The sequence below is a fragment of the Oncorhynchus gorbuscha genome, linkage group LG02 (genome assembly GCF_021184085.1).
Source record: "Oncorhynchus gorbuscha isolate QuinsamMale2020 ecotype Even-year linkage group LG02, OgorEven_v1.0, whole genome shotgun sequence".
In the NCBI taxonomy this organism is placed as follows: Eukaryota; Metazoa; Chordata; class Actinopteri; order Salmoniformes; family Salmonidae; genus Oncorhynchus; species Oncorhynchus gorbuscha.
The window spans coordinates 20,786,546-20,799,214 of NC_060174.1; the positions used below are offsets into that span (position 1 = coordinate 20,786,546).

The following is a 12,669-nucleotide window of genomic DNA, read 5'->3' on the forward strand; positions in this document are numbered from 1 at the left end:
GTTTTCCCTTGTTTTTGAAGGCCACACATTCAGGCCTAAATCGAATATTCATATAAATGTTGTTCACCGTACTTTATCTGTGTGACTGTTTAGACAGGCAGCCCAATTTTGACATTTTTTCCGCTATTTGGTCTTTTGACCAATCACATCAGTTCTTTTTCAAAGCTGATCTAATTGGTATGGAGCCCATTAGGCATCATTGTGGAGAGAGCAAAGACTGCCATACTAACCCGTTTCTTGGTTGTTGTTTTTTATCCATTCCCCTTTATTTAAAAAGAATCCATTGCAATTATATTTTTTAATCAGTTCCCTCATATTTTGTATTAATTCACTCAGGTTTTTAATCAACTCAATTTTAATCATCCTCGGAATATGCGTGTTTTTCCATTCATTGTGTCTGGACCCCTTTGCCAGAAATTATGCTGCTGATGGAACCATAGTCTGAGATCAATTAGAACAGGTAAACGATTTATAATGCTTATGTAGCTAGCTGGCAGTAACGCTTCGATCACACCGACAGTGTTTTGCATTTTGGTACACCACAATTCCAATGAAACGCAGCGTTTGCCTTACATCATTGCGTTTGATGCGGTGCATCAATTGGATTTATCAAATGTATGCGGCTTGACAGAAATGGTAGCAGAAGGTGACGTTTCGAACACACCGACAGCCATCATCTGGATATGTGTGCAACAACAGTTCAACATTTACCTTCTGCTACCATTTCTGTCAAGCCGTCTACACATACAGTTTGACGCATACATTCGATAAATCCAATGTATGCACCACACCGACCACACATGCATGACAAACAAAGCAAACAATGGCGGAAGTAGGCTACAAGAAGTTCTAGCCATGGGGAGTTGAGCCAGCGGCCGACATTCAGTAATGCTGAATGGACAGCGCTTTGCGTGCGCAGTGACTCCGCTCATTGGACAAGTATAAGGCAGGTTTCCCAAACTCGGTCCTGGGTGCACGTTTTTGTTTTTTGCCGTAGCACTAGACAGCTGATGAAGATATTAAACTCATCATGCTTTGATTATTTGAATCAGCTGTGAAGTGCTAGGGCAAAAAACAAAATGTGCACTCAGGGGGGGCCCAGGACCGAGTTCTGGAAACCCTGGTATAGCAGATCAACTCAGTGGTGCTGAAAGGCCAGTGCTGCTGCCTAGCCAGATATATATAATTCTCCCGTTTGTGGGCAGTGGGATTAGTTGGGGCACAGTTTGTCTCACACATTGCTGTGTTTGTGACATTCATTTTTGGACTTATAGATTAATGAGAGATATATTGATTCTTCAAGAATATAACTTATAAATGCCTCATGAGCTTAGTTCAACTTTCGCATCCTATCAGAACCCAAAATATAAGCTTGTTTTCATTTTGATATCATGGATGGTCAGTCCTTGCATCCATAGCTCTGTGTATGAATTTGAGTGGTTACATTTCTCCAGGCCCATTCCTCAGCTTTTTATTACTTCAGTTATGGATTCTTGCTTTAATTGAGCTCTCTATCTATTACATCTTAATTTATTCACCCATCCACTATAACCATCCATCAAATAAAGTTACTTGCTCAAAGCTGTAACTATTTTCCTCCTTTGTTTTCAGATTGACTGCAGTGCTGTCGAGGGCATGATGGATGCCCAACTCTCACAATACGTGCCCAGGTTTGGTGATCTTAAATCAGTACTGCAAAAGAGAAGGGGCTGCTCTCCAGGGATCAAGTGTATCCAATGCTGCAGAGAGGGATATAGAACATTTTAAACACTAAAAGAAAAGTAATGAGAAGTCAGCAAAACTTTGGAAACGCCAACAATTAGAAAACAGAATGTACTTTCCAAATTGTATGGCTGGAACAAGTTGGTGTCAACTCATTCTGCCAAGTCACAGATAAAGAAAGGTGGTGAGACAAGACAATTAAAGGCAGCAAAGATGGTTACAATAGCAGAGCTGTTGGAGGTCGGTAAGGCACTTTTTTCTTTCCAAATAGAAAAAGCTAACTAGGGCATGTTAATGGTTTTGAATTCACCATGCGAGACATTACTGAGGAAGACCTAGACCCATCTACTACATTGGTCGAACAATACGAACTCAGAAAAGTTTTAAACATGTTTAGACTATATCTTTCCAGCAACAAAAGAAACGATGCGGCATATGAAAGTCTCAAGGCAGCTGCCTCTCTCTCTACAGAGAAGAATAACAGAACCAAGTACAACAGAATCGCCAATGTTTTCTCATCTGACGACGAAAGCCTGGAATTGGAGGAAATCAGCACAGGGGACATTACCATCCGCCGCAAAGAAAGCCTGGAATCAGAGGAAATTGACACAGAGGACAATCCCATCGGTCTTCAAGCTTACCACTGCCTCCACTCACCTGACCAGGAAGAACAAAAACATTTGCATCTGCTATAACAGACAGGAGGCTCTTGATACCCCCTCACAACCAATGGTTGAAATATCAGGTTTGAGTGACAAAATACTGGGTGTATCAATATCAATGGACAAAGAAATTCAAGTGGGATATCCTTTTGTAGCTGATGAGTGCTTTGCTTGATGATGCGCTTCCAATTGATGCTATGTTATTTTCAACGCCGAGGCCTACCCCCGCCCCGCAAAGGATACCCAGAATCAGAATTCGTAGAGGAAATGTGTTCCAAGGCCTGAATGCTGCCATTCAAGATGTAGGTGTTTCTGAAGAAGACACCATTTTAGAGAGAGAAATTATTCTACCCAATGGCACCACAGAGAAAGGTGAGTCCCATGGTGGAGTGCTGAGGGACGCCTTAAGTGAATACTGGGAAACATTCATGAGGAAGTGCACAAGTGGGACCATGAAAATTCCCATGACATGAAGGACTCGTGGGAAACTGTTGCAAAAGTGATGATCCTTGGATACAACATGGTAGGCTACTTACCTTTAGCGTTGGCCAAGCCATTTCTGCAACATTGTCTTGGAGAACAGATCAAATCTGAAAACTTCTTGGCAACATTTTTGGAGTCTATACCAAGTGAGGAAAAGCTCATCGTCAAACAGTCAATCCAAGATTGCTCGTCAGTTGCTGGGAGCACATGATGTCAAGATTCTGATCAATGAGATGAACTGGCAGAAGATGCTACTTGAAGTCACCCACAAAGAAATCATATCCTGCCTACATTGCTGAGTCCTGGAACAGCGTACTGAAAAGGTTGAAACTGCATCTTGGGGGTTTTGACTAGGTTCTCGGGAGCCTCACACCAACATTCAAGAGTTGCTGCAGCTGTTAAACATGATACCTTACTCAAGAGGGAACAAATGATCATGGACTTTTTAAACAAGTACATCCATAACTGCTCAACCAACTGCCTAAGAAATGTCTCAGATTTTGCACAGGTAATTTCAATGTTGAACAATGATAATTAAGTAGCTCACCAGCTAGCGTGTATTTTGTTTGATATTGCTTCTATGGACGTTAAATGCAAATGTAATTTACTGTTTCTCTGTTCGGTCTTACTTTCTTATACAGGTGCAGATGTCCTTGTCTTTATACAGGTGCAGATGTACTTGTGTCTTCAGCCATTCACGTCTACTTTGTTGAGCCCAAGAGTGACTTTGTGAGAAGCCCAAACCACACACACGGAGATGTGTTTTGGAGATCCCCCAACACCTACACATCATACCTTGAGATGCCAGAGGAATTCACCCAGGTCCTGGATTCCAAAGTGTGGGTGATGGACATCATTTAAATGTAAGTGAGACCTTTTCTCACACACACACAATGAACTTTCTCAAATCAATCATGTAGCATTAGTAGATGAATTGTCAAATGTTACCAGGGAGGATGCTAGTTGCGTTAGAGGGGAGCAGTATAAATGTATCTGTCTTGTTCCACCAGGCTACCTGACCCAATGATGTTTTTTTAAACATTTTACATTTTTATAATATGTTTATTATTTTACAATAAAAAATCAAATAAAAAAGACAGCAATACTAACAATGACATTCATTGTACTGTTGAATGGGATGGCCAATTTAGAGGACAAAACTAAACTTAAACTCACACATACACAAAATAAAACAAAATCCTATTAGGTGGTATATGAAGACAGCATATAGTCATTACAAGCAGTGTAGTTAAGCCAAAAATAAATGTTGAGTGGAGTACAGCACAGAGTAGCAACAGATCGTCAACCCAGTTATGAAGCGAGACTAGACCATTTATCCAGTATCGGCTGCCATATTTTGTAAAACATTAGACTTCTATTGGAGGTATTGTATCGAATCTTTTCCATATGTATTACATTCCCTAAATCCCGTAACCACATTTCAAAGGTAGGTACAGTCTCCAGTTTCCAAAATTGCAATATGAGCCTTTTGGCTAATAGAGTACAAAGAGAGACAGCTTTCCCTTTGTGGTTATTCCCATCAACTGTACCAAACAGAGCGGTCAATGGGTCTGGGGCTAGAACTCTATCAAAGGCTTTAGATAAATAATCAAAAATGAGAGCCCAGTAAACATGTAATTTAGGACATGTCCAGAATAAGTGGGTCAACGTCCCCTCATCCTGCTTGCACCTCTCACACAGTGGTGTCCGGGAATATTTTATGCAGTTTTACTTTTGAGTAATGTAACCTGTGTATCACCTTAAACTGTACAAGGTTGTGTCTGGCATTCACTGAACTGTGGTTTATATTCCTGAGAGCTTCTACCCAGTCCTCATCTAAGATTTCTGACCCAAGTTCTTGTTCCCAAGCCCTTTTAATGGTGTCTGTGGATACCTCTATGTGGGCCTGTAGCACATCATACAGTCTAGAGACCGACCCTTTTGAATGGGGTTTGACAAGGATCAAACTATCTAATGTAGGACTATTTGGCTTCATGCCATACTGTGGGATATGTGTCCTTACGAAATTCCTGATTTGGAGGTATCTGAAAAAATGTGTTGTTGGCATGTTGAACTTTCCCTGTAATTGTTTAAATGAAGCTAACTGACCATCTATGTATAGATTACCGATTGTTGTGAGCCCCTTCTCCCTCCACTGTGAAAACACCACATCATCCAATGCGGGGTGGAAAGCATGATTCAGGCAAATCGGGCTGTCAATGTATACAGTGGGTATGTTAAGAAAATACCTAATCTGTTTCCAGATCCTAAGCGTATGAAAAATGACTGGGTTAGAGTCATAAATGGATTTTTTCCACATATGATGGGCTATTAACAAGTGCAGGGAGTGAGGAACGTTGACAGGAGGCCTGCTCAATCAAAAGCCATGCAGGCATATCCTTCTGTCTCATCGCAGGTAAGCTTTCCCTCCAGAAAGACACAGTGTTCAGATTAGCAGCCCAATAATACAGTTTAAAGTGAGGAAGGCCAAAGCCCCCGTCTATTTTGTACTTGCATAAATGCTTCTTTGAAATTCTGGCTGCCTTGTTATCCCATAAAAATGGAGTTACTATTGAATCCAGTTTCTTAAAATAGCTTTGTGGTATGAAATTGGGTAGACATTGGAAGAGGTAAAGAAACCTGTGTAGGACAACCATTTTAATAGCGTTTATACAACCAACCAAGGAGATAGGCAGAGTTTTCCAAAAATCTATATCTTGTTTAAGCTGATATATTTTCTTGTCCCAATTCGCTTTCAATAGCTGATCAAGGTCTCTTGTCACTACAATGCTAAGGAGTCAACCACCACCTTCCGGAGACACCTGAAACCCCACCTCTTTAAGGAATACCTAGGATAGGATAAGTAATCCTTCTCACCCCCCTTTAAGATTTAGATGCACTATTGTAAAGTGACTGTTCTACTGGATGTCATAAGGTGAATGCACCAATTTGTAAGTCGCTCTGGATAAGAGTGTCTGCTAAATGACTTACATGTAAATGTAATGTAACTTGTCCATCACTGTTCTAAACGGTGTCCACAGGCCCTGATATTGGCATCAACTCACTTTTTTGCCAGTTTATCTTGTAGCCAGAGAAGGAGCCAAATGTGTTTATCAAGTTAAGGGTGGAATAGAAGTTTTAGGTTTGGACAAAAACAAAAGAACATCGTCTGCATATAGGGAATTTTGTGCTTCGTGTCCTTTATTTTAACAGAAGCTATATCGGCACATGCCCGAATGCGAGTAGCAAGGGGTTCCATGGCTATAGCGAAGAGAGCAGGCGAAATAGGGCACCCCTGTAGGCACCCCTTGAACAAGCGGAATGACTGCGACATTTCTTGATTGGTTACCACGGACGCCATTGGGTGTGCATAAATAATTCTTATCCAATTAATAAATTCCTTTCCGAACCCGAAGTGCTCCAGAACCGACATCATATATTTCCACTCAATCCGGTCAAACGCCTTCTCTGCATCAAGAGCTATTACCACTGCCTCAACCTTATGATCGTGATACATTACGTTGAAAAGACGTCTCAAATTGTAGTGTATATGTCGGCCTGGGATAAAACCTGTCTGGTCAGGGTGTATGATGTCAGAAATATATGTTTTCAATCGGTTTGCCAATATCTTTGTCAACACCTTGTTTTCTATGGGGAGTAACGACACGGGGTGATAAGATGACATCTCCATGGAATCTCTATCTTTTTTCAAGATCAGTGCTATTGTAGCCTCATACAGTGTTTGCGGGAGTTTGGCATTTTCTTTGGATTGTTTAAACATTCGCAACATAAGTGGAGCTAGACTGGCGCAGTACTTCTTATAGAATTCTATTACATATCCATCGGGCCCAGGGGCCTTGCTGTTTGGAAATTGTGCTATCGCTGTGTTAATTTCCTCCAATGTTATCCCTGCATCAAGTGCAGAAGCTGCCCCCCTGACTAGTTTAGGAAGTTCACATTCAGCGAGAAAGCGTTCCATAGTTTGTGGATCAGTAGCATCACATTTTGATTGATATAGCTCTGAGTAAAACTGCGCAAAGCATTTATTAATATCCTGCGGATCTGTTACTATTTTACCCTTCTTGTCTTTTATTTTGTGAATAGCTGTAGATGCCTGTACATGCCTTAGCAGTCTTGATAATAATTTGTGGTTTGTCACCCAGTTCAAAAAAACTTTGTTGCATTCTAGCAAGTAAAGAGCCCACCCGTTTCGAAAGGATGGTATTGTATTCATATTTTAACTTTGATCTTCTCAAGGAATGTATACGAGGAATTCGTCCTAAAAACGCTCTCCTGTTCCCCTAACTCTCTTTCAATTTCTCTTAGCCTAGTATTGGCGCGTTTCTTCCTCTGATGTATAAGAAATAATGTAACCTCTGATCACAGCCTTTAGAGATTCCCAAAGGGTGGAGTCGTCAACATCCCCCGTGTCGTTAGTTCCAAGGAAAAAGGCAATCTGCTCCTTCAAATACTGACAAAAAGCCTCATCTTTCAGCAGGTATGTGTCTACATGTCGACATATTGTCGAGTTTCAGCACCATGGACAGAGGAGAGTGGTCCGTAATTAGAATAGGGTGATAGGTAACCGACTCAGCTGCTGAAATTAGTTTGGAGTCCAACAGAAAAGTCCATTCTGGAATATGATTTATGAACTGATGAAAAGAAAGAGTAATCCCTGTCTGTTGGGTGCGTCAGTCTCCAAATATCGACAATGTTAAGGTTTGTCATCAATATATTTAGACAGACACTGGCATTTGATTGTTGAAGTGACCTTGATAGCTGTTTATCTAAAACGTACAGTTAAAGTCCCCTCCAACAATAACACTTGTATCCGAGATATTTGGTATGTCCTTAAATACCATTTGAAAAAATAATGGATCATCGAAGATGGGTCCATATAAATTGACCAAGGTTACTGGTTTCGAATTCAGTGTACCAGCCACAATAATATACCGACCATTAGGATCTGAAATCGAGGATGAGTAAACAAACTGAATGTTTTTCCTTATCAGGATTGCTACCTCTCTCGCTTTTGCATCAAAGTTAGACTGGTATATCTGACCGATCCAGCCGACTCGTAGCTTGGCCTGAGCGGAGCGTTTAATATGAGTGTCTTGAAGAAACACTATGTCAGCACCCAGTAATTTAAGATGAGAGAAAACCTTAGCTCGTTTCACCACATGCCCTAAGCCATTACAGTTCCAGCTGACTATCTTTATTCCACCTGGTCTACTCTGTGCTCTGTCACTATGTGGCATTTCTTATTTTAGAGCAAATTGTTGCTGTCATACAAAACTCAGAAGAAAATCGTCCCTCGGTACGGGAGCTTGTCATGCCACCTGTACTAATAATAGACGTGAACATAAAACACATACCCCATCCCCCCTCCCTTTACTGAGTGACTTGCCCAAACGAAGCACTCCTTGGCTAACACACAAACCTTAGGGTGTCTAGACATACAGCTTGAACTAACTCGTCGTCTATAGATGCTCCGCATATACGCTAATATTAAATAACACTTAACTCTCACGTTAGGGGGTGAGTGGCGCTAAAACATGATGTGCCAAACAATGCTATATTAGCCACAACATCTCACCAATCATAAGTCCCAAATTCTGATCTTCTAATTGAAAAGCCATAGTCCGGAAATCCAAACACATTCCACTTCATGATTGTGTCCCACTTGTTGTTGATTCTTCACAAAAAAATATAGTTTTATATCTTTATGTTTGAAGCCTGAAATGTGTCAAAAGGTCGCAAAGTTCAAGGGGGCCGAATACTTTCAAGGCACTGTATTTACCAAAGGAAGTAACTAATTTACTTTTTTTGGTATATCTACCATTTGTGCACAGTTCTTCATCTGAAATGTCCAAATGGTCATCGTCTGGTATACCATCCAGAGGTTGGTCATCGTCTGGTATACCATCCAGAGGTTGGTCATCGTCTGGTATACCATCCAGAGGTTGGTCATCGTCTGGTATACCATCCAGAGGTTGGTCATCGTCTGGTATACCATCCAGAGGTTGGTCATGGTATACCATCCAGAGGTTGGTCATTGTCTGGTATACCATCCAGTCATTGTCTGGTATACCATCCAGAGGTTGGTCGTCTGGTATACCATCCAGAGGTTGGTCATCGTCTGGTATACCATCAGAGGTTGGTCATCTGGTATACCATCCAGAGGTTGGTTGGTCATCCAGAGGTCTGGTATACCATCCAGAGGTTGGTCATCGTCTGGTATACCATCCAGAGGTTGGTCATCGTCTGGTATACCATCCAGAGGTTGGTCATCGTCTGGTATACCATCCAGAGGTTGGTCATCAGAGGTTGGTCATCGTCTGGTATACCATCCAGAGGTTGGGTACCATCCAGAGGTTGGTCATCGTCTGGTATACCATCCAGAGGTTGGTCATCGTCTGGTATACCATCCAGAGGTTGGTCATTGTCTGGTATACCATCCAGAGGTTGCTGGTGCTCTATTATTACAGACAGCAAGTCACTCAATTCATCAGTCTTGTCCACCACCAGTAGTAAATCGCTCCCTTCTGATCTCGGCATTCTCTTTTTAAAGCCAGTTTAAGGTTCTTCCACAGAGTCTATAAAGGCAGATATCATTCAATATAAGTGACGTCACAAATATGAAAGAGAAATGTAAAATACTGATAATAATGAAGATATCTCACTTGAAGACCAACCACTCTTTCTTTTGCTCAGTATCAGTAGTGTTGTTTTTACTTTCAATAACTTGATGGTTTGACTCACACATTATTTTAGCCTCTGCCATTGTCTTTGTCTCAAGATTCACACCAGTAATGGTGTTTTCTATTCCATTTCGGGTTTTTATGAGCACCATTAGACCAACAGCATTTGCTCATACTTAACCTAATCAGGCTTAAAACCTCTTGAGTGTAGGGGTCAGTATTTTGATGTTTGGATGAAAAACGTACCCAAATGAAACTGCCTATTTCTCAGGCTCAGAATCTAGAATATGCATGTAATTGTCAGATGAGGATAGAAAACGCTCTAAAGTTTCCAAAACTGTCAAAATATTGCCTGTGAGTATAACAGAACTGATTTTGCAGGCAATTTTTTTGAAAGCTCCCTGTTCCATTGCATGCCTTCCCTCCATTTAAAGGGATATCAACCATATTCCTTTTCCTATGGCTTCCGCATGGTCTGAACAGTCTTTAGACATAGTTTCAGCCTTTTATTCTGAAAAATTAGCGAGAAAGATCAAATCGTGTCAGTGGATGGCTGGGTGCCAGCAGAGTTTTGCATGTGCGAGCAGCTTGGAGCATACATTTTCTCTCTCTCCTATTGAAAAAGCTTTGGTCCTGTTGAAATATTATTGATTATTTAATGAAAAAACAACCTGAGGATTGATTATAAAAAATGTTTGACATGTTTCTACGAACTTTACGGATACTATTTGGAATTTTCGTCTGCCCCGTCGTGACTGCTCGAGCCTGTGGATTTCTGAACATAACGCGCCAACCAAATGGAGGTTTTTGGATTTTAAAATAATCTTTATGGAACAAAAGGAACATTTACTGTGTAACTGGGAATCTTGTGAGTGCAAACATCCGAAGATCATCAAAGGTAAGCGATTAATTTTATTGCTTTTCTGACTTTCGTGATCAATCTACTTTGCTGCTAGCTGTTTGTAATGTTTTGTCTGCTGAGAGAGATGTCCTTACATAAAGGCTTGGTTTACTTTTTTGAAATCTGACATGCCAGGTGGATTAACAACAAGCTACGCTGTGTTTTGCTATATTGCACTTGTGCAATATTTGTAGTAATGAATTCGGCGCTCTGCAATTCAGCAGATGTTGACGAAAATTATTCCGCTAAAGGGATCGGTGTGCCAAGAAGTGTTAACACAGGTGTTCTCATTTAGCCTTACTTACCTTACTCCAGGACTTGCTGTCCAAAAACTTAGACACACCCTATCCCCTCAGCCCTCAAATTAAGTGGACACTTCTGATGACGTCTGTACACTCGCAAAGCCGACTAAAAACGAGGGCCTTACGTTGCAAACTTCCCTTGCTTAGCTAATCATTTGGACCACCCGCCAAGATGGCGGCGGGTATTCCCCAAGGGCATAAGGCGAGGAGGGTAAGTGGACGAGGGTATGTCTTTTAAGTGTTTAGACCGAATCCCAGGACTCCATAGTCTCCGACTAACTAAAGAAAATGTAAAAGTTACTTAGATGTCATAGTTTAACTAGTACAGTCATGGCCAAAAGTTTTGAGAATGACAACAAATATTAATTTTCGCAAAGCCTGCTGCCTCAGTTTGTATGATGGCAATTTGCATATACTCTGGAATGTTATGAAGAGTGATCAGATGAATTGCAATTAATTGCAAAGTCCCTCTTTGCCATGCAACTGAACTGAATTAATGGTTCGTCAGGACCTCCAACAGACGAAGCTAAGTAGTAACATTAACATGATGCCTTCTAATTGCAGTCGCTGTTCTCATAATATACAGGAGAACGACGCCTTACGGCGAGGATAGCTGGGCTTCGAGCCCAGCTTTAGACGCAATCATTAGGCAAGGGTAATTTCAGTGTAGGAAAGGATGAAACAGCGTCTGTGCCACCAGTAAGTACAGATAGTAGTATAAATCCCCTGACACAGTCCCCGCAGCCGGACAACTTTCTCACGGTTTCTGGAAGGAAATGCTGTAGGAATGCTCAACCGGTGTCGCTCATTCAGCCGACAGAAACTTTCAACCGGTTTTCCCCATTAAGCAGCGAGTCGGAGTCAGAGGCCGAGCCTTCTCTTGTCTCTACTCCTCCCGTTACGGGGTCTGAGATGCCGAAGCTTCCCACCATTAGCTCTGACAAATTGAAAACTCTAGTCATTGGCGACTCCATTACCCGCAGTATTAGACTTAAAACTAATCATCCAGCGATCATACACTGTTTACCAGGGGGCAGGGCTACCGACGTTAAGGCTAATCTGAAGATGGTGCTGGCTAAAGCTAAAACTGGTGAGTGTAGAGAGTATAGAGATATTATTATCCACGTCGGCACCAACGATGTTAGGATGAAACAGTCAGAGATCACCAAGCGCAACATGGCTTCTGCGTGTAAATCAGCTAGAAAGATGTGTCGGCATCGAGTAATTGTCTCTGGCCCCCTCCCAGTTAGGGGGAGTGATGAGCTCTACAGCAGAGTCTCACAACTCAATCGCTGGTTGAAAACTGTTTTCTGCCCCTCCCAAAAGATAGAATTTGTAGATAATTGGCCCTCTTTCTGGGACTCACCCACAAACAGGACCAAGCCTGACCTGCTGAGGAGTGACGGACTCCATCCTAGCTGGAGGGGTGCTCTCATCTTATCTACCAACATAGACAGGGCTCTAACTCCTCTAGCTCCACAATGAAATTGGGTGCAGGCCAGCCTGCCAGCATAGTGGAGTCTGCCACTAGCACAGCCAGTGTAGTCAGCTCAGCTATCACCATTGAGACCGTGTCTGTGCCTCTACCTAGGTTGGGAAAAACTAAACATGGCGGTGTTCGCCTTAGCAATCTCACTAGGATAAAGACCTTGTCCATTCCTGTCATTATTGAAAGAGATCATGATACCTCACATCTCAAAATAGGGCAACTTAATGTTAGATCCCTTACTTCAAAGGCAATTATTGTCAATGAACTAATCACTGATCATAATCTTGATGTGATTGGCCTGACTGAAACATGGCTTAAGCCTGATTAATTTACTGTGTTAAATGAGGCCTCACCTTCTGGCTACACTAGTGACCATATCCCCCGTGTATCCCGCAAAGGCGGAGGTGTT

The 12,669-nt window shown here is 41.7% G+C and overlaps 1 long non-coding RNA gene across 1 annotated transcript; it reads left to right on the forward strand.

Annotated features, from left to right (window-relative positions):
- Positions 1 to 176: 176 nt before the first annotated feature.
- Positions 177 to 4,165, forward strand: LOC123991689. The gene is made up of 3 exons (XR_006830837.1): positions 177 to 460; positions 1,612 to 3,375; positions 3,509 to 4,165. It is a non-coding gene; the product is annotated as an uncharacterized LOC123991689 (long non-coding RNA).
- The last annotated feature ends 8,504 nt before the right edge of the window (positions 4,166 to 12,669 follow it).